This window comes from Haliotis rufescens, unplaced genomic scaffold, assembly GCF_023055435.1.
Source record: "Haliotis rufescens isolate VD_foot unplaced genomic scaffold, xgHalRufe1.0.p SCAF_6, whole genome shotgun sequence".
NCBI lineage: Eukaryota > Metazoa > Mollusca > Gastropoda > Lepetellida > Haliotidae > Haliotis > Haliotis rufescens.
In genome coordinates this window covers 42,521,505-42,545,302 of record NW_025964334.1, presented here as the reverse complement: position 1 = coordinate 42,545,302, position 23,798 = coordinate 42,521,505, and positions in this window count along the sequence as shown.

Here is a 23,798-nt window from a genome sequence, read left to right as displayed (position 1 = left end):
TTTTTTCATGAGGGTCGACCATGTAAGATTGCATCCACACACCAAATATTTTTGTTCTGAAACTAATACTTTTGAGAATAGCTCTCATGGCGTAAAAGTCATGCATGTGAAAAAGATCGAATCGCTGATGTCTTTATAGTTCGGCCTCAAGTCATGAATTTTTATGCAATTGCGCCAATTCTTTTCATGAGGGTCGACCATGTAAGAATGCATCCACACACCAATTATTTTTGTTCTGAAACTAATACTTTAGAGAATAGCTCTCATGGCGTAAATGTCGTGCATGTGAAAAAGTTCCAATCGCTGATGTATTTATAGTTCGGCCTCAAGTCATGAATTTTTATGCAATTGCGCCAATTTTTTTCATGAGGGTCGACCAGGTAAGACTGCATCCACACACCAATTATTTTTGTTCTGAACCTTATACCTTTGAGAATAGCTCTCATGGCGTAAAAGTCATGCATGTGAAAAAGATCGAATCATTGTTGTATTTATAGTTCGGCCTCAAGTCATGAATTTTTATGCAATTGCGCCAATTTTTTTCATGAGGGTCCACCATGTAAGAATGCATCCACACAGCAAATATTTTTGTTCTGAAACTAATACTTTTGAGAATAGCTCTCATGGTGTAAAAGTCGTGCATGTGAAAAAGATCGAATCGCTGATGTCTTTATACTTCGGCCTCAAGTCATGAATTTTTATGCAATTGCGCCAATTTTATTCATGAGGGTCCACCATGTAAGAATGCATCCACACAGCAAATATTTTTGTTCTGAAACTTATACTTTTGAGAATAGCTCTCATAGCGTAAAAGTCATGCATGTGAAAAAGATCGAATCATTGTTGTATTTATAGTTCGGCCTCAAGTCATGAATTTTTATGCAATTGCGCCAATTCTTTTCATGAGGGTCGACCATGTAAGAATGCATCCACACACCAAACATTTTTGTTCTGAAACTAATACTTTTGAGAATAGCTCTCATAGCGTAAAAGTCATGCATGTGAAAAAGATCGAATCGCTGATGTCTTTATAGTTCGGCCTCAAGTCATGAATTTTTATGCAATTGCGCCAATTCTTTTCATGAGGGTCGACCATGTAAGAATGCATCCACACACCAAATATTTTTGTTCTGAAACTAATACTTTTGAGAATAGCTCTCATGGCGTACACTACTGCCTAGAAGTTCATTCCCCTTACACGCATGGGCAACGCGTTACGCAACCCGTGTGCACCCCGTTGGTCACCCGTGTGGAACCCGTACGCCACGCGTGTGATACCCGTGTGCAACGCGTGTCACACTCATTAGAGGGGGAACAAACTTTTGACCAAAGGAGGACCCATGGGCATGTCTACCTGAACCTGGACGTGGTAACAAGGAGATGACTTTTTGATTTCCTGACGAAAAATGTTAATACACATTTTATTATATGTACTTGCTGATGTTTCATTTTTAGATGTGATTACATGGTGTCTTGCGATGGTGTTAAGAGAATACATGATCCTGTTACATGTTATTGCTATTCAAATGCTTTTTTGTGATTTGACATTAAGCGTCTGTAGTACGACTTTCAGTGATCATGTTTATGAGGTTTGGTGGGGCATTGTTTTTATTGGACCCTAATTACTTTATGATGGTTGGGCCTCTTCGTCTCAGCTCCATAGCCGTGACGCTGGGAAAGGGCAGCATTTAATTAATGAGAGTAGAATATATCCTAGAGGATACACTTGAGGGATAGGGCTATACTAATTACCGTACCACAGGAAGAGACCTGTAGACGTGAGCACGGGGTTGTGTGTAAGATGGCCGCCAGGAGTGGTAAACATTGAGCTAAAGCACTGTTGTTTTCACGGGCCTGTTGAATAAATTTCCAGCGCTGCTGTCCATATATCTTCTACTTGATCCTGGATACATCATTTTGGCATTTACATTATAATACACAGTTTGTTGACAAATAATACTGAAAGCAGTTTGTGGACAAATAATACTGAAAGCAGTTTGTTGACAAATAATACTGAAAGCAGTTTGTTGACAAATAATACTGAAAGCAGTTTGTTGACAAATAATACTGAAAGCAGCAATTAAGTGTGTTCCCATTTTACATATTTAGCATTGTGCGGAATACACATTTGAAATAGAATTCACTGCGTGTGGTCTTCCATGATGCCAGGCGTGTGTATGTGAGGTTCCAACTGTATGTGTGTGAAAGACAATTTTGTATGCACGACTGTATAGACTTTTAATGAACACCTGGTGTCATATTTGTAAGGTACAATCATTCACATTGTAGGGTTAGGGATTTGTCTCTTCAATTGTTTTGTTCCTTTTATTGCGATAGAGATGAAGCAGGATACCCTAAGTCATTAATTGCATATTCCAATCTGGGACAGAAAGGGTTGATCGTTGAAACAAACGGACCTCAAACATTTTGAAGTTACAACTATGTCACAATGCTACATGGATATGACCGTAAAATCATTGTGACGTCACAGGTGTGAGCGGAAAACAGCAGTATCCTGATCACATTCCACATTCCGTAGCGGTTGAAGGTACAATCTGATTCCATCCTTGGATAAAATCAATCAGTCTGTTCACTCATTCATTTATTCATATACTATCACCACTTTTTTGCCTTTGACGCCCAATGGGATGTGTTTCGGCAGATGTTCAGACTGATATTCTTTGGCGTTGGTGTTTTATATTTGGTTATACATGTATTTGGTTATTATCGTTTGTCAGTGTAGACTCGGTCAAAGGTATTTACAAAAATAAACATGCTGTTTTCATGGGAACATACTAAAGAAGAAAAAATGAAAAAAGAAATGTTCAAAAACTCAATATTTACACTATGGCAAAGATTGGCCCATGGGCAAGCCCATGTGCGAGAATATCTTCCTTTAATCAAAACTCATGTTTTTGTTTCGCAAATACATAAATGTATTTTTTTCAAGAAGCATGACACAAAATTTAACTCATTTTAACTTACTTCAACGATTTTATAGCGATATTGAAATATTTCGCCCATGGGCGAGAAAAGGGTTTGGCCCATGGGCAATCCCATGGACGAGAATATTTTCCTTTACTCAAAACTCATGTTTTTGTTTCGCAAATACATAAATGTATTTTTTTCAAGAAGCATGACACAAAATTTAACTCATTTTAACTTACTTCAACGATTTTATAGAGATATTGAAATATTTCGCCCATGAGCGAGAAAAGGGTTTGGCCCATGGGCGAGTATGTCTTCCTTTACTCAAAACTCATGTTTTTGTTTCGCAAATACATAAATGTATTTCTTTCAAGTATCATGACACAAAATTTAACTCATTTTAACTTAATTCAACGATTTTATAGCGATATTGAAATATTTCGCCGATGGGCGAGAAAAGGGTTGGGCCCATGGGCGAGTATATCTTCCTTTACTCAAAACTCATGTTTTTGTTTCGCATATAAATAAATGTATTTCTTTCATGTATCATGACACAGAATTTAACTCATTTTAACTTAATTCAATGATTTTATAGCAATATTGAAATATTTTGCCCATGGGCGAGAAAAAGGTTTGGCCCATGGGCAATCCCATGGGCGAGTATATCTTCCTTTACTCAAAACTCATGTTTTTGTTTCGCAAATACATAAATGCATTTCTTTCATGTATCATGACACACAATTTAACTCATTTTAACTTAATTCAACTATTTTATAGAGATATTGAAATATTTCGCCCATCAGCGAGAATATTTTCCTTTACTCAAAACTCATGTTTTAGTGTCGCAAATACATAAAGGTGTTCTTAGAAGTTTCATGTCATATAAGACCTGAAACGAAGTAGGTCTTGGACGTTATCCTAGAAACATAATCAGGGCGAGTTGGGATTCCAACCCAGGCAATGATCATAGGTATGTTCTCAGCGAATTGAGGCGTCTTAGACAAGTAGATGACTCGTGCGCTTCTGGTATTGTGACTTTATAAGAGTCACACAACACACTGGGGTCAACTATTTATTTACCTTTACTGTCTGCGACCTTTCTATCGCACTTAGAACAACTTATTACCAACAGTCTACTTGAATAATGCGGTGCACAGTGCATGAGACATAACATATGTATAGTCGCCTTTTAAGAGGGTTGCTGAAGACAACACTACCAGAAGTTGCAAAGTCATGCTATGAACTGATATCATGTGGATGCAAGAAGGGATGCAGTGGGAAATGCATATGCAAGAAGTCAGCCCTCAAATGCACCGGACTGTGTGCCTGTGAGGGCGAATGTAACACTTAATCAGTATCAGTTACTGTTGAACATGTGTGAATGCTACACATCCATGATCACTCAATAATCTTCCCTTTTGAGTAATGTTAGATAGTATTGTAAACATCATTAAATTTTTCTTTTGTACTGCTAAGACTAGGAGATGTGGTAACGTGTTTCTAGACGTTTTTTCAGTGCCGCCATTTTGAAATTCAATATGGCGGCAGTTGTAGGCACTTGTAACTGACACTATTGGATTCCTTGACCCCCAAAATGTAGAATTAGGCACCAAGAAGAAGTTTATAGTAGACAAAGATCCAGAAATATTGACAATAATAGATTTTTGATGACCGCCATTTTGAAATTCAAAATGGCGTCTCACGCATATTGAATTTCAAGTGGCTCCATATCCAAAAATGTTTGCAACATATTAAAGTAACTGTGTGCCAAATTTGGTGCTTGTATCACAAAACGCACAATTGGCTTGCTATGCCGCTGCACTATAGGCAAATAGTTACATAAATAATATGAGAATGTAAACATGTTATACATGGCCAAGTGTAAATAACACATTTACAAAAATCACGTGTGTGCATTCACAATTTTATGCACAGAGCTTGGCGTGACCAGCCGATTGATAGAATCGGGCCAAATCTATCACCCGTCTTGGTGAAGTTAGGGTCGAAGTGGTGTGTTGGGCAAATGGAACACTGGTTCCTGGTTCCAGTGCCCTCAACCACCAGACTCCCTTCCTCCACCGACACAGGGGCGCAACCCACGGCAAACAGGTTGCCCAATTCGGTCGCCTTTTACGACCAGCAATTGGGTGCTGTGGACACATTCTGCCCCGGTTCCCCACTGGGGGAGAGCTATTAGCGTAACCCAGCACTCACCACGGGGAGGTTGCTCTTCACGAGTGCCTACATCACTGTACGTGGCATAAGTAACAACACTATTTTGCTGTATGAAGGAAAGCAATTTGGTCTATTGAGCTTTACATTTGTGTTTAAAAGTGAAAACCACTCTCCATTGCAGCCAGGGACCCCACGGAGGAGGTTTTAAACATAAGTGTGTGTCTTCATGCCTCCTCAGGGGGCACGGGAGGGCCAGTTGTCAAAGGCGCCCCAATAAGCTGTACAGTTGTAAACATATGAGACCTGCATCAATTCGTGTTTTTCTCCCACATTAAGCTGACACGCCATGATATAACTGGAATACTGTTTAAAGCGGCGTCAAACCAAACTAATTCACATGTTCACTCTCTCACTCTTACCACCTTAGTACTGTTTATTAAGTTGACCATTTTATAATATACATGTCTCCACTAGATGAGTAACTCAAACCCATCATAATATTGCAGACCTTAAGCTAACATAGATATATATAATATTCTTACATGTACTTTTGTGTTAAACTTTCCAGCTTATTTTCAACTTGGCACTTGAACAGGTTTTATCTTCCCCGAGCACAACCTGTATCAACAGAGAGACAGTTATAAGATATATTTAAACCTTGTTGGCAACATATGTTAAGTTAAGAGGAATTCATAAAACATAGTGCGATAACACTGTATGGTCCTGGGATCCCCCGGTCACACGCTTGGTCGATTCCTACCAGTGTCTGTGTGATAAAGGCTCTACATACAATAAGACTTATTATGTCTTATGTTCGATCCCATATGGTCAGTCTGACCTCGCTACGCCATCACTTCCTCAACTATACTTGGGATACGTACGTGGCATAGCGAGTGAGTGAGTTATAATTTTACATCGCCCTACGTGGCATAGTGAGTGAGTGAGTTATAATTTTAAATCGCCTTACATGGCAAAGGGAGTGTGTTACAATTTTACATCGCCGTACGTGGAATAAAGAGTGATTGAGTTACAATTTTACATCGCCGTATGTGGCACAGTGAGTGAGTGAGTTATAATTTTACATCGACTTACGTGGCAAAGTGAGTGAGTGAGTTACAATTTTACATCGCTTTACATGGTATAGTGAGTGAGTGAGTTATTATTTTACATCGCCGTACGTGGAATAGTGAGTGAGTGAGTTATAATTTTACATTGCCGTACGTGGCATAGTGAGTTGAGTTATAATTTTACATCGCCGTACGTGGCATAGTGAGTTGAGTTATAATTTTACATCGCCGTACGTGGCATAGTGAGTGAGTTATAATTTTACATCGCCTAACGTGGCAAAGTGAGTGAGTCATAATTTTACATCGCTTTACATGGTATAGTGAGTGAGTTATAATTTTACATCACCCTACGTGGCATAGTGAGTGAGTGAGTTATAATTTTACATCCCCTTACGTGACAAAGTGATTGAGTTACAATTTTACATCGCTGTACGTGGAATAATGAGTGAGTGAGTTACAATTTTACATTGCCGTACGTGGCATAGTGAGTTGAGTTATAATTTTACATCGCCGTACGTGGCATAGTGAGTGAGTTATAATTTTACATTGCCGTACGTGGTAAAGTGAGTGAGTGAGTTATAATTTTACATCGCCGTATGTGGCACAGTGAGTGAGTGAGTTATAATTTTACATCGCCGTACGTGGCAAAGTGAGTGAGTTAGTTATAATTTTACATCGACTTACGTGGCAAAGTGAGTGAGTGAGTTATAATTTTACATCACCCTACGTGGCATAGTGAGTGAGTGAGTTATAATTTTACATCCCCTTACGTGGCAAAGTGAGTGAGTTACAATTTTACATCGCCGTATGTGGCACAGTGAGTGAGTGAGTTATAATTTTACATCGACTTACGTGGCATAGTGAGTGAGTGAGTTACAATTTTACATCGCTTTACATGGTATAGTGAGTGAGTGAGTTATTATTTTACATCGCCGTACGTGGAATAGTGAGTGAGTGAGTTATAATTTTACATTGCCGTACGTGGCATAGTGAGTGAGTGAGTTATAATTTTACATCGCTGTACATGTCATAGTGAGTTGAGTTATAATTTTACATCGCCGTACGTGGCATAGTGAGTGAGTTATAATTTTACATCGCTTTACATGGTATAGTGAGTTATAATTTTACATCGCCGTACGTGGCATAGTGAGTAACAATTTTACATTGCCGTACGTGGTATAGTGAGTGAGTGAGTTATAATTTTACATCGCCGTATGTGGCACAGTGAGTGAGTGAGTTATAATTTTACATCGCCGTATGTGGCATAGTGAGTGAGTGAGTTATAATTTTACATCGACTTACGTGGCAAAGTGAGTGAGTTACAATTTTACATCGCTTTACATGGTATAGTGAGTGAGTGAGTTATTATTTTACATCGCCGTACGTGGAATAGTGAGTGAGTGAGTTATAATTTTACATCGCCGTACGTGGTATAGTGAGTGAGTGAGTTATAATTTTACATCGACTTACGTGGCAAAGTGAGTGAGTGAGTTATAATTTTACATCGCCGTACGTGGCATAGTGAGTGTGTGAGTTACAATTTTACATCGCCCTACGTGGTATAGTGAGTGAGTGAGTTATAATTTAACATCGCCGTATGTGGCACAGTGAGTGAGTGAGTTATAATTTTACATCGCCGTACATGGCATAGTGAGTGAGTGAGTTACAATTTTACATCGACTTACGTGGCAAAGTGAGTGAGTTAGTTATAATTTTACATCACCCTACGTGGCATAGTGAGTGAGTGAGTTATAATTTTACATCCCCTTACGTGGCAAAGTGAGTGAGTTACAATTTTACATCGCCGTATGTGGCACAGTGAGTGAGTGAGTTACAATTTTACATCGACTTATGTGGCAAAGTGAGTGAGTGAGTTACAATTTTACATCGCTTTACATGGTATAGTGAGTGAGTGAGTTATTATTTTACATCGCCGTACGTGGAATAGTGAGTGAGTGAGTTATAATTTTACATTGCCGTACGTGGCATAGTGAGTGAGTGAGTTATAATTTTACATCGCTGTACATGTCATAGTGAGTTGAGTTATAATTTTACATCGCCGTACGTGGCATAGTGAGTTATAATTTTACATCGCTTGACATGGTATAGTGAGTTATAATTTTACATCGCCGTACGTGGCATAGTGAGTGAGTGAGTTATAAATTTACATCGCCGTACGTGGCATAGTGAGTGAGTTATAATTTTACATCGCCTAACGTGGCAAAGTGAGTGAGTTATAATTTTACATCGCTTTACATGGTATAGTGAGTGAGTTATAATTTTACATCACCCTACGTGGCATAGTGAGTGAGTGAGTTATAATTTTACATCCCCTTACGTGGCAAAGTGATTGAGTTACAATTTTACATCGCTGTACGTGGAATAATGAGTGAGTGAGTTACAATTTTACATTGCCGTACGTGGCATAGTGAGTTGAGTTATAATTTTACATCGCCGTACGTGGTATAGTGAGTGAGTGAGTTATAATTTTACATCGACTTACGTGGCAAAGTGAGTGAGTTATAATTTTACATCGCCGTACGTGGCATAGTGAGTGTGTGAGTTACAATTTTACATCGCCCTACGTGGTATAGTGAGTGAGTGAGTTATAATTTAACATCGCCGTATGTGGCACAGTGAGTGAGTGAGTTATAATTTTACATCGCCGTACATGGCATAGTGAGTGAGTGAGTTACAATTTTACATCGACTTACGTGGCAAAGTGAGTGAGTTAGTTATAATTTTACATCACCCTACGTGGCATAGTGAGTGAGTGAGTTATAATTTTACATCCCCTTACGTGGCAAAGTGAGTGAGTTACAATTTTACATCGCCGTATGTGGCACAGTGAGTGAGTGAGTTACAATTTTACATCGACTTATGTGGCAAAGTGAGTGAGTGAGTTACAATTTTACATCGCTTTACATGGTATAGTGAGTGAGTGAGTTATTATTTTACATCGCCGTACGTGGAATAGTGAGTGAGTGAGTTATAATTTTACATTGCCGTACGTGGCATAGTGAGTGAGTGAGTTATAATTTTACATCGCTGTACATGTCATAGTGAGTTGAGTTATAATTTTACATCGCCGTACGTGGCATAGTGAGTTATAATTTTACATCGCTTTACATGGTATAGTGAGTTATAATTTTACATCGCCATACGTGGCATAGTGAGTAACAATTTTACATCGCCGTATGTGGCACAGTGAGTGAGTGAGTTACAATTTTACATCGCCGTATGTGGCACAGTGAGTGAGTGAGTTATAATTTTACATCGACTTACGTGGCATAGTGAGTGAGTGAGTTACAATTTTACATCGCTTTACATGGTATAGTGAGTGAGTGAGTTATTATTTTACATTGCCGTACGTGGCATAGTGAGTGAGTGAGTTATAATTTTACATCGCTGTACATGTCATAGTGAGTTGAGTTATAATTTTACATCGCCGTACGTGGCATAGTGAGTGAGTTATAATTTTACATCGCTTTACATGGTATAGTGAGTTATAATTTTACATCGCCGTACGTGGCATAGTGAGTAACAATTTTACATTGCCGTACGTGGTATAGTGAGTGAGTGAGTTATAATTTTACATCGCCGTATGTGGCACAGTGAGTGAGTGAGTTATAATTTTACATCGACTTACGTGGCATAGTGAGTGAGTGAGTTACAATTTTACATCGCTTTACATGGTATAGTGAGTGAGTGAGTTATTATTTTACATTGCCGTACGTGGCATAGTGAGTGAGTGAGTTATAATTTTACATCGCTGTACATGTCATAGTGAGTTGAGTTATAATTTTACATCGCCGTACGTGGCATAGTGAGTGAGTTATAATTTTACATCGCTTTACATGGTATAGTGAGTTATAATTTTACATCGCCGTACGTGGCATAGTGAGTAACAATTTTACATTGCCGTACGTGGTATAGTGAGTGAGTGAGTTATAATTTTACATCGCCGTATGTGGCACAGTGAGTGAGTGAGTTATAATTTTACATCGCCGTATGTGGCATAGTGAGTGAGTGAGTTATAATTTTACATCGACTTACGTGGCAAAGTGAGTGAGTGAGTTACAATTTTACATCGCTTTACATGGTATAGTGAGTGAGTGAGTTATTATTTTACATCGCCGTACGTGGAATAGTGAGTGAGTGAGTTATGATTTTACATTGCCGTACGTGGCATAGTGAGTGAGTGAGTTATAATTTTACATCGCTGTACATGTCATAGTGAGTTGAGTTATAATTTTACATCGCCGTACGTGGCATAGTGAGTGAGTTATAATTTTACATCGCTTGACATGGTATAGTGAGTTATAATTTTACATCGCCGTACGTGGCATAGTGAGTGAGTGAGTTATAAATTTACATCGCCGTACGTGGCATAGTGAGTGAGTTATAATTTTACATCGCCTAACGTGGCAAAGTGAGTGAGTTATAATTTTACATCGCTTTACATGGTATAGTGAGTGAGTTATAATTTTACATCACCCTACGTGGCATAGTGAGTGAGTGAGTTATAATTTTACATCCCCTTACGTGGCAAAGTGATTGAGTTACAATTTTACATCGCTGTACGTGGAATAATGAGTGAGTGAGTTACAATTTTACATTGCCGTACGTGGCATAGTGAGTTGAGTTATAATTTTACATCGCCGTACGTGGTATAGTGAGTGAGTGAGTTATAATTTTACATCGACTTACGTGGCAAAGTGAGTGAGTTATAATTTTACATCGCCGTACGTGGCATAGTGAGTGTGTGAGTTACAATTTTACATCGCCCTACGTGGTATAGTGAGTGAGTGAGTTATAATTTAACATCGCCGTATGTGGCACAGTGAGTGAGTGAGTTATAATTTTACATCGCCGTACATGGCATAGTGAGTGAGTGAGTTACAATTTTACATCGACTTACGTGGCAAAGTGAGTGAGTTAGTTATAATTTTACATCACCCTACGTGGCATAGTGAGTGAGTGAGTTATAATTTTACATCCCCTTACGTGGCAAAGTGAGTGAGTTACAATTTTACATCGCCGTATGTGGCACACTGAGTGAGTGAGTTACAATTTTACATCGACTTACGTGGCAAAGTGAGTGAGTGAGTTACAATTTTACATCGCTTTACATGGTATAGTGAGTGAGTGAGTTATTATTTTACATCGCCGTACGTGGAATAGTGAGTGAGTGAGTTATAATTTTACATTGCCGTACGTGGCATAGTGAGTGAGTGAGTTATAATTTTACATCGCTGTACATGTCATAGTGAGTTGAGTTATAATTTTACATCGCCGTACGTGGCATAGTGAGTTATAATTTTACATCGCTTTACATGGTATAGTGAGTTATAATTTTACATCGCCATACGTGGCATAGTGAGTAACAATTTTACATCGCCGTATGTGGCACAGTGAGTGAGTGAGTTACAATTTTACATCGCCCTACGTGGCATAGTGAGTAACAATTTTACATCGCCGTATGTGGCACAGTGAGTGAGTGAGTTATAATGTTACATCGACTTACGTGGCAAAGTGAGTGAGTGAGTTACAATTTTACATCGCTTTACATGGTATAGTGAGTGAGTGAGTTATTATTTTACATCGCCGTACGTGGAATAGAGTGTGTGAGTTATAATTTTTACATTGCCGTACGTGGCATAGTGAGTGAGTGAGTTATAATTTTACATCACCCTACGTGGCATAGTGAGTGAGTGAGTTATAATTTTACATCCCCTTTGGTGGCAAAGTGAGTGAGTTACAATTTTACATCGCCGTATGTGGCACACTGAGTGAGTGAGTTACAATTTTACATCGACTTACGTGGCAAAGTGAGTGAGTGAGTTACAATTTTACATCGCTTTACATGGTATAGTGAGTGAGTGAGTTATTATTTTACATCGCCGTACGTGGAATAGTGAGTGAGTGAGTTATAATTTTACATTGCCGTACGTGGCATAGTGAGTGAGTGAGTTATAATTTTACATCGCTGTACATGTCATAGTGAGTTGAGTTATAATTTTACATCGCCGTACGTGGCATAGTGAGTTATAATTTTACATCGCTTTACATGGTATAGTGAGTTATAATTTTACATCGCCATACGTGGCATAGTGAGTAACAATTTTACATCGCCGTATGTGGCACAGTGAGTGAGTGAGTTACAATTTTACATCGCCCTACGTGGCATAGTGAGTAACAATTTTACATCGCCGTATGTGGCACAGTGAGTGAGTGAGTTATAATTTTACATCGACTTACGTGGCAAAGTGAGTGAGTGAGTTACAATTTTACATCGCTTTACATGGTATAGTGAGTGAGTGAGTTATTATTTTACATCGCCGTACGTGGAATAGAGTGTGTGAGTTATAATTTTTACATTGCCGTACGTGGCATAGTGAGTGAGTGAGTTATAATTTTACATCGCTGTACATGTCATAGTGAGTTGAGTTATAATTTTACATCGCCGTACGTGGCATAGTGAGTGAGTTATAATTTTACATCGCTTTACATGGTATAGTGAGTTATAATTTTACATCGCCGTACGTGGCATAGTGAGTAACAATTTTACATTGCCGTACGTGGTATAGTGAGTGAGTGAGTTATAATTTTACATCGCCGTATGTGGCACAGTGAGTGAGTTATAATTTTACATCGCCGTACGTGGCATAGTGAGTGAGTGAGTTATAATTTTACATCGACTTACGTGGCAAAGTGAGTGAGTGAGTTACAATTTTACATCGCTTTACATGGTATAGTGAGTGAGTGAGTTATTATTTTACATCGCCGTACGTGAAATAGTGAGTGAGTGAGTTATAATTTTACATCGCTGTACATGTCATAGTGAGTTGAGTTATAATTTTACATCCCCGTACGTGGTATAGTGAGTGAGTTATAATTTTACATCGCTTTACATGGTATAGTGAGTTATAATTTTACATCGCCGTACGTGGCATAGTGAGTAACAATTTTACATTGCCGTACGTGGTATAGTGAGTGTGTGAGTTATAATTTTACATCGCCGTATGTGGCACAGTGAGTGAGTGAGTTATAATTTTACATCGCCGTACGTGGCATAGTGAGTGAGTGAGTTATAATTTTACATCGACTTACGTGGCAAAGTGAGTGAGTTACAATTTTACATCGCCGCACGTGGCACAGTGAGTGAGTGAGTTACAAGTTTACATCACCGTACGTAGAATAAATGCTTTAACCACTAGGCTACCCGACCGCCCCCGTGGCATAAGTAACAATACTATTTTGCTGTATAAAGGAAAGGTTGTATTGATCTTTTCATTTGTTTTTAAAAGTGAAAACCACTCTCCATTGCAGTCAAAGACCCCCTGGAGAAAGTATCAACTTCATGTGGGAGGAAAGGAAAGTGATACAGGTACAGGTTCATCACTGGTGAAACCAGTCAGCACAAACGTGGTTCCTACAAGCCAGGTGACAAGTTGACAACATGATAAAGCTTATTGTTATAAAAATTTATTCAAAACAAATTTACAAACGTTATGAGGAAAAGCACCAAGTAATCGTTTTAACAACTATTTATTCTCAAGTTCTCCGATGATAAGGGGTGTCATTAAACAAGAAAAAGTAATAATGAAAATATGGTAATAGGTTCACAGGTTCATTACTGACAACTAATTCTACCAATAGACGACAATCAAAATGATCAAATGAGCCAAATCTGCACTGACAAAGATCTGATTAATTAAATCAGAGCAAATGCACAAGCGGCTGAGCTAAGCAACTGTATTACAGTAATAAAATGAGAGCAGCTAAAACAACACTTAGGAAATACACGATTCATCCAAAATAGTTTTGATAAAAGACAACATTTATATCATCCTCCTGGTTGAAATCATGTCTCTAAAACTCTCTCTGATACATACTGGACATCTTGGAAAGTGGATATTTCAAATTCAAGTAAATGCTCCTAATATCATATTTTTAAAATCGCCTATAAACTTGAAACATATTTAATAAACATCCCTCCCCAAATATATAATTCAAATTGCTATTCTTGTCTGCCAATAGAAACCGGAAGATGGAAAAACACTCCGTTGACTAAACATTTATGCAAGTTGTGTGATTGTGTTGACATTGGAGATGAATTCCAGTATATCTTCAAATGTAAATATCCCGATGAACAAAGGGACAAGTACATCCCAAAACACTATTCGAAATGACCAAATATCTTACAACTCCAACAATTATTTAACTGCCATAAGATATCTGTCCAAAAGAAACAATGTAAATTTGTTAACATACAATAAAAATTGTAAAAGTTCCGGTTAACCTCTGTCCACCGCAGTGTAAAATACTGTTTGTACCTCATATGCCGAGGGAAACAAAGTGCTGTTCTGTTCTAACAAGATACCGACCAGATGCATAGACAGCCATTTAAGTCGGCTGCAACCAGTTAACAGTTAATTAACTCAACACTCTGTGTTTATTTCCCAGTATTTAACCTGGCAGAGGTTATTCACTCATCAGAGGGCATATCCCTAAAATAAGTCACTTTGACAATAAAATAGTGGAGAACATCATAATATCAAACTAGTCTAATAGACTAAAGATTCAGTCACTTTGACCGAGCAAGGAAATACTAAAATTCCCCAAAAGCTAGACAATCTCGGGAAGGTTGGTTATCCACAGATTACTAGAAAAACTTGAGTATTGGAAACCCTAGTGACATGTACTAAGTTTAGCTCAATACAACCGAGTCAGTCCTCGTACGAGATCCCGTAGCAAACCGACCCTTAAAACGGCCTAACGAATCCTGGGGGATAAACATACAAGATCTTGAAAATGTTTATACATACAGGGTGCAGACCTCAGAGAGGTCAGTCTCTCATGGACTGCTGGGGAATACAATAGTCTGAGTCGCTTAACCAACGTGTGTGTCTAAACATGGGGAAAACACAAATAACAAACTACTATATCCATACTGATGATGAAATCATAAAAATAAAACACTGAACATAAGCTATCCAAACGGTATCATCAAAGATTACAAGAAGCTACGTACAATTATCGGGGAGGCAAAAACGATCATAAATACATGAGAAATATCTGAATGTACATAAATGTGTAGTTTGTTTGTTGGTATACGCCGCACTCAGCAATATTCCAGCTATATGACGGTGGTATGTAAATTGTCGAGTCTGGACCACCCAATCCAGCGATTGACATCATGATCATCAATCCACACAGCAAGCCTGATCAACCGATCCCGTTAGCCGCTCTTACGACAAGCATTGTCACCTTTTACGGCAAACATAGGTTGCTGAATACCTATTCTACCCTGTGCCATTAGATCACAAGAGAATGAAATAGTTGGGTCACTAATTCTCTAACACAGAATGCAATGAACATTTCTGAGCGGTGTCTGAAATATAGCCAGGGAGCGGTGCAGTCACTAGACCTTGACAAGGGTAGATTTAATGACCCGGTGGCAAATAGTGAGGTGAAATGGTGTTTAACGTCGGGACCAAGATTATTGCACTTATATAGCGACTGCATGTACGTGTGTGTGTTTGTGTGGCTGCATGTACTTGTTCGGACTGATGCCGATTTATAGTGCTAGCTCATTGAGATACCATGCTGCAGTTTAACATGAATACCCTACTCAGACACAGTATACTGACTCCGAGCCGACCAGTCCTTGTTTTAGCCCCTTAATGCCGAGTGCCAGACACGGTAACAACAAATGCCATCTTTTAATGTCTTTTGGTATGACACAGCTGGGGTTCGAACCCCGGACCTTCCGCTCTCCGGGCGGAAGCTCTACCACTAGACTACGGAGGCGGTCTCGGTGACAAATGATAGTATACAATCACTCAGACAATGAAGGCAATATATGACACATGACAAGAACTATTAAAATATTTATCATGGGCTTGTGGATTTTGACTGCTTTCAGCACTATTCAAGAATATCAGGTCAGCATAGTGACATGTGAGAAGGTGAGGTGGAATGGGGTTCAAGATTATTGCACTTATACAGCGATGTGCATGTACGTGTTTGTGAGCTTGTACTCATCTGGACTAATGCCGATTTTATAGTGCTAACCCACTTGAGATACCATACCGCAGTTTAACATGAAAATCTCACTCAGACACAGTATACCTACTCCGAGCCAACCAGTCCTTGTTTTAGCCCCTTTTTGGTCTTTTGGTGTGTCGCAACCAAGGATCGAACCCCGACCATCCGCTCTGCGGAGAGAGACACTCTGTCCACTAAACCACAGAGGCAGGGACATGAGGAATGGAACCCAACCTAGCAAACCCAGGTTGGTTGGTTTGTTTGTTGTTAAACGCCGCACTCACCAATATTCCAGCTAAATGATGGCGGTCTGTAACTAATCGAGTCTAGACCAGACAATCCAGTGATTGATATCGTGAGCATCGATCCACGCAATTGGGTAACCTCAAGGTAAAAACTGTTATACTTATTGAATACTTAATGCATGTGTGAATGTATGGCTATCGATATGAAATACATTGGTATTGTCATTACTGTCACTGGAATTTGCAAAGACAGAGGCAAAATGTGACCCAGATATGTCGAACGATTTAAACTCCGTGACTGTCTATACTCATACTTTGAAGAATGCTAGGCTTGTTTTAGAAGTATCAAATGAATACATCCAGAGCAGCATGGCTCAACCACATCTGTATGTATCCATTCTCGTGACAGGCCCAAATAGATTTTCAAATTTAATATGACAAATGCAGACTGAATTTGAAACATGGCAGAAATCTATGTGTACCCTCACAGCTAGAAACACTAAACTTTTATCATTGTGGCTTTGAATTCCCAAATTATACTAAAATTCCAAAACATTAACACTTGATCTATGTACACTTTATAAAAATAGTTGAGAAGTAGTAAGTGAGTTGTATTTTACGCCGCTTTTTTGCAATTTTCAGCAATATCATGGCGGGGGACACCAGAAATCGGCTTCACACATTGTATCCATGTGGGGAATCCAACCAGCGTCTTTGGCGTGACAAGCGAATGCTTTAACGTCCAGTCTATCCCACAGGCACCTCAGTCTTGGAGTATACCATAACACAACATGGGAGATGCATTTTCCAAAGCAGAGTTGGGTTGCTATGTGGTGATGGTGATTGGAGGCCCATTTAACCCACTCATGTTGAGGTCAGTCTCTCCTGGACTGCCGGCCGCGGGGAATACAATAGTCTGAGGCACTTAACCAATGGACCCGTGAAGATTCCGGGGTAGAATAGGTCTTCAGCAACCCATACTTGCCTTTTACGACAAGCATAGTCGCTTTTTATGGCGACTAACGGGATCGGGTGGTCAGACTCGCTGACTTGGTTGATACATGTCATCGATCCCAATTGCGTGGTTCGATGCTCATGTTGTTAATCACTGGATTGTCTGGCCCTGACTCAATTATTTTACAGACCGCCGTCATATAGCTGGAATATTGCTGAGTGCGGCGTTAAACAACAAATCAAAACCAAAAACTTAACCAAAGCGTGTTTCAAAACCTGGGGAAAACACGAATCAGAAACTACCATATTTATACTGATGATGAAAGTATCAAAATAAAGCACTGAACATAAGCTATTCAGCGGTATCATTAAAGATTACAACAAGCTGTGTACAATTATTGGGGAGGCAACAATGATCATAAATACATGAGAAATATCTGAATGTACATATAAATTCCCCTAATGTTTGAAAATCATAGTTACAAAAACATTTTCAATATATGGCTAAGGTAGCGAACATACAGGAGCTGACTTTGCAAGAACATAACAACTGATCAAGGAAGAGGGATTTGAATTGAAGACTTAGTTACCAAGGGTAATGACGACATTGATATGAAGTGATACAGTTAACTACAAGGTGCTGACTATAATTATACTGATTGTCATGTTGGAGTCTTCAGTGTGACAATCACACAGGTGGGAGCAGCATGGCTATTGGGACACTTCAGTCCATCGTGGATGAAAGAATCGGAGTCCAAAACTAGTCCATTGATATTCGGAGGAAATGCCTGTTGGAGAGAAAGATACATTTGTTCTATATTAATCCAGAGATGGGACGGTTAAACGTACATGTATATAGTCATGTCTTTATTATCTTCACCAAAACATTTAACAGATTATTGGAGCAGAACTGAATACATGTTTTTCAATATTTTCTGGAGAACCTACTTGTCATAAACAATGGATGACGTCATTAATTATATGCAAACAATACGTTGATATGATATGGCATTGCTATGGGATGCTTCACAAATAATAAAAACAATGGGATAATGGAATTACAAAACATCATAATTGCTTATCCATGCTGACTGGCTCAGTGAGAATTAATGTAAATGTTTGTTCCAATATCCTTGCCCCAATGGATAATTTGCTACATTACGATGTTGATATAATTACTTGCCTACTGTTATATGATGGTACAGTGCACCATAGCGGCGTCCTAGAGGTCTGTAATCTTCATCGTGTGTGCTGCTGCAGTGGCTGAGTGTGCAGAACCTCCCCCTGACAAGCGCGGAGACAGGTGCAGTGTGCTGCCACGGCAAGTGTACCTGTAAACATACAGATTGTGATCAAATGGCATTGCATGCACACAGTAACAATTAATTAGGTGCGGTGAAATGGGGTTTAATGTCGCGTTCAAGACTTTTGCACTTATATAGCGACATGCATGCACGTGTGTGCGCCTGCTTGTACAAGTCTGGACTAATGCTGATTTTGAAGTGCTAGCCCACTGAGATACCATGCCACAGGTTTTTAACATGAATACCCCACTCTCAGACACAGTATACTGACTCCGAGCCCACCAGTTCTTGTTTTAGCCCCTTAATGATGAGTTGCAGGCAGGGTAACAACAAATACAATCTTTTAACGTCTTTTGGTATAACACAGCTGGGGTTCGAACCCCGGACCTTCCGCTCTCCAGTCAGACGCTCTGTCCACTAGACCATGGAGGCAGTTGAACAAATAACTAGAATTGAATTGACTCAAGGAGTGTTCTGTAAAGGAAAAGACAGATAGGAGGTCTTGTAGTTCTCAAGACAGTTGTTTGGAAGAGTCTGTCTACAAATGAGTCTCATACCTTTCAACCATCAAATAAGTGCAGTCTGAAACTCACCTTGTCACTTAGTTCTGTTCAACAGCCATCTCAGTGGTTGCCTCATACTGCCAACATCCTACCACAGCACCGCACGTGATTAGGAAAATCCATCTTTAACTTGAGTATCAAGAAAAGTAACTGAAATATTTTGACCATAAGTTGACCATTCAACCGAATGTGATATATTTCTTCAGACATACCAGTGAGATCTGACACACTTTTTTCAACGAGTGAGAATTTCTTGTTTCAAAATCATTCAATCAATTCCTGACAAGAGACGTTCTCCAAACACAAGTAACCGAGAACATCAGCCTAAACATGTCAGACTCGGTTATCAAAGTAGTCCGATTTATTAAGACAACACAAGTCTCAGTAACCAGTCGCCACACAGTTAACAGGCCATTGGTCTCACAGTCAACAGGCCATTGGTCTCACCGTCAACAGTCCAGCATAGAAAGAGAACTTCCTGCTTCACCGTTTGGGACCAGGTCAACCTGGTGTTACCTCTCAACATGCAGTAAGTACAACTGAAGATATAAACAAATCATTAACACTATACTGACTATAGGAATAAATTTTTATGTATAATATGTATTGTTTCTACTCTATATCTCACTTGAACAGCTGTCATGTTGGTGCCTACATTTCAATTTTATTCGTCCGTCCACTACCCAACAAAACTTCAAAGAGGGTTACACAAACATGTGAATTGATCGGCATTTAATGGAAGTTATTGAATAAATTCTTAAATTAACAAAATACTGTCTATACTCCTACTTTGAAGAATGCTAGGATTGTTTTAGAAGTATCAAATGAATACATCCAGAGCAGCATGGCTCAACCACATCTGTATATATCCATTCTCGTGACAGGCCAAAATAGATTTTCAAAATTAATATGACAAATGCAGACTGAATTTGAACATGGCAGAAATCTATGTGTACCCTCACAGCTAGAAACACTAAACTTTTATCATTGTGGCTTTGAATTCCCAAACTATACTAAAATTCCAAACCATTATGCTTGATCTATGTAGGCTTTATATATATTTAAATAAACTTCTCATGTTGGAATCCAGAAGAGTTTAGAATTCTAGGAGTCAAATTTGGCACAAATCTGAAAAAAATGGTTCAGTTGAACTTTAAAGACAAATTAAAACAGATTATGAATAGGTGGATGAAATGGATAGTTACACCAATTGGTAGGGTGGCAATCATTAAATCCTTGTTGATTTCAAAACTCAATTATCTATTGTTATCACTGCCTGATCCCCCAAATGATTTTCTTGTCACTTTAAATGCTATGCTTTTTAAATTTCTTTGGAGTGATAAATGAGACAAAGTAAAGAGGATTAAAGTTTGTCAACCTGTTAAGCAAGGGGGCTTAGGTATGGTGAATATCTTTTCATATGTAACATCTCTTAAGGCCACATGGATAAGGAGACTTGTGTCCTCAGGTGATCAAAAATGGAAGCACCTATTTAAATCTACATATCCTTATTTGTGTAAACTTGGTGAGTTTGGTGTGACGTTTTTTGAAAGAAAATTATCTTTGATAAGTAATGAGTTTTGGAAAAGTTGTTTTCAGTCATTTATAGTGCTTGATAAGAAAATCAAGCCAGAATCTTTCAGTAGTTTTTTAACCAATTTTTTATAACCCTAATATTAAAATTAATAGGAAATCATTTTTCTTGAAATGCTGGTTTGAGAAGGGCATCTCCCAAATTATAGACTTGGTCAAGGCCAATAAGGAGTTTCTGTCATATGAGGAATTTAATGATATGTATGGTATTTGTTCATCCTATTTGGAGTTTTATGGTGTTGTTAGCAGCGTTAAACAATACCTTGGAGCTCTAAATTTAGTTAGAGTTCCAACAGATTCTGTGGAGGATCAGCTCTGTGTGGTAAAAACTATTTGTTGTTCCAAGTCCGGTTCAAAACATATTTATTTTTCATTGGTTTCTACAGAAGTAAAAACTAAAGGGCAGGAAAAGTGGGAATTACAATTTGAAAACTTAAATTGGAACAATATTTATAATAAAATTTTCAGTACAACACAGGATGTCAAACTGCGATGGTTTCAATACAAAATTACCCACAGAATTCTCACCACTAATACTTTTCTGTATTTACTCAATTATGCTCAGAATGATTTGTGCTCCTTCTGTCACAATGAAAAGGAAACAATTACTCACTTGTTTTGGGAATGTGATGTAATAAAACAATTTTGGGATGAAGTGTCATTGTGGATCGACCAGTGCTTTCATGTTTATAATATGACATTTTGTGCAGAATTGATACTTTTTGGAGTTAAAGAGAACATAAAAACAGATAAAGAGTTTGATTTACTTTTACTAATTGCAAAATACTATACTTATAGATGCAAATTCCAAAATACAAAACCTTATTTTCATGTTTATAAAAAGGAAGCTTTTTCACGATACAACATTGAAAAAGATATTGCTTTCAAGACAGGTAATCAACAGAAATTCTATGGTGCTTGGATGCTGTATCATCAACTTTTCGAAAATGAGGAGCAGCTTTCAATTTAATTTTAGTTTTGTACTTAAGATTTTAATGTTTGAGACCATGTACTTTCCTAAACTGCAATATGATATATAAACAAGAGTGAATGTGTGAGTGAGAAGTATGTTATTTTCTGTAAAAAAACAACAAAGTAAGATGTACTGATAAGTTGTGCTTTATGTCATGGGCTTTCTGCTACCCTGGGCGGAAGCCCATTTATGTAACAGGTGCGTCTTTCTAAAAACAATAAAAGAAAAAAAAACAACAGAAAAAACAAACTTCTCATGCCGGTTTAGAAGTAGTAAGTGAGTTGTATTTTATGCCGCTTTTTAGCAATTTTCAGCAATTTTTAGCGAGGGACACCAGAAATGGGCTTCACATATTGTACCCATGTGGGGAATCGAACCCGCATCTTCGGTGTGACAAGCCAACACTTTAACCACCAGGCTATCCCACCAGCCCCTTGGTTTTGGAGTAGACCATAATCGAGTCTAGACCAGACAATCCAGTGATTGACATCATGATCATCGATCCACACAGCAAGCCTGATCACCCGATCCCGTTAGTCGCTCTTACGACAAGCATAGTCACCTTCCACGGCAAGCATGGGTTGCTGAAGACCTATTCTACCTCGGAGAGTGTGCCATTAGATCAGTAGAGAATGAAATAGTTGGGTCACTCATTCTCTAACACATAATGCAATGACACTGAACGACGACTGCTGGACTTTGCCCAGGGGTGTCGGAAATAAAGCAGGGAAGCTGACTTTGCAAGGACATTACAACTGATCAAGGAAGAGGGATTTGAATTGAAGACTTAGTTACGAAGGACAATGACGACATTGATATGAAGTGATACAGTTAACTACAACGTGCTGACTATAATTATACTGATTGTCGTGTTTGAGACTTCACTGTGACAATCACACAGAGGTGGGAGCAGCATGGCTACTGGGCAGACTCCAGTCCTTCAGTTCAAATACATCGCGGATCAAAGAAGCAGAGTCCAAAACTTGTCCATTGAAAATTTGACCAGGTCTGATGAGAGCACCCCGCTTGAAACTGGCCACTTAGATTGCTCTTGGGTTTTAGCCCCAAACTCTCTATCTTCATCACATCTCTCTAACACCCAAGAGTAATGGCTGAAATTACTCTGTCTTCCTACCTCAGCAGCCTAGAACGCCGCTCTATTTCTACGGTGGTTCAGGTAGAACCATCTAGTAAAAGGAAGAGGGTTGAATTTGGGACCACAGAATCCAAATCAACCGATAACATCGCAAAAGCGGTGGATTTACCCGACAATCTAGTCGGCCCATATAAAACATATAGGAATCTCACGAGCAAAATCGCTCGTAACAATATGCAACTGGAATTTACAATTGCATGCAAAGAGAAGAGTCTAATTCCAAGGTCATTTAGACCATTTATTCAACAACACCAGACCAATTACAACCCAGAATTGGCCAGCATCAGAAGTGAGGCAGCAAAAACCTGCGCCTTAAAACTTATGGAAACACATATTTCCCAATTACAAGTCAACATATGTGAGCTTAGAGACCTAGCCACTATGGAGAAGAACAAACTCCAAAAGAATGCTGACAAAACATCACTGGATACTATACTTGCTGCGTGCCAAACAATATCCACTCGAGAATCCACCAACTGGCACACCAAACTGGATAAACGTTTTAACAAACTCAAAATGAGTTCAACGATAGGAATCAATACGATCCCAAACTGTTCATGGAACCTACCACCACCCCATGTAACCCCACAGGGAGACCTCGCCGCCAAGAGCCCAGAAACTCCAGGCCTCTCAACTGGTTCAACAATAGATCTAGACAGACCTTCAAAAGGAAGACTCAGAACCAGTCAGGAAATCTCCAACTGGAAAGAGTCCTTAGGCAGCTCGCCAATGCCCTCAATGTGAGCGACAATAACAATACACACATTAGCAATGAATTTTCACATTT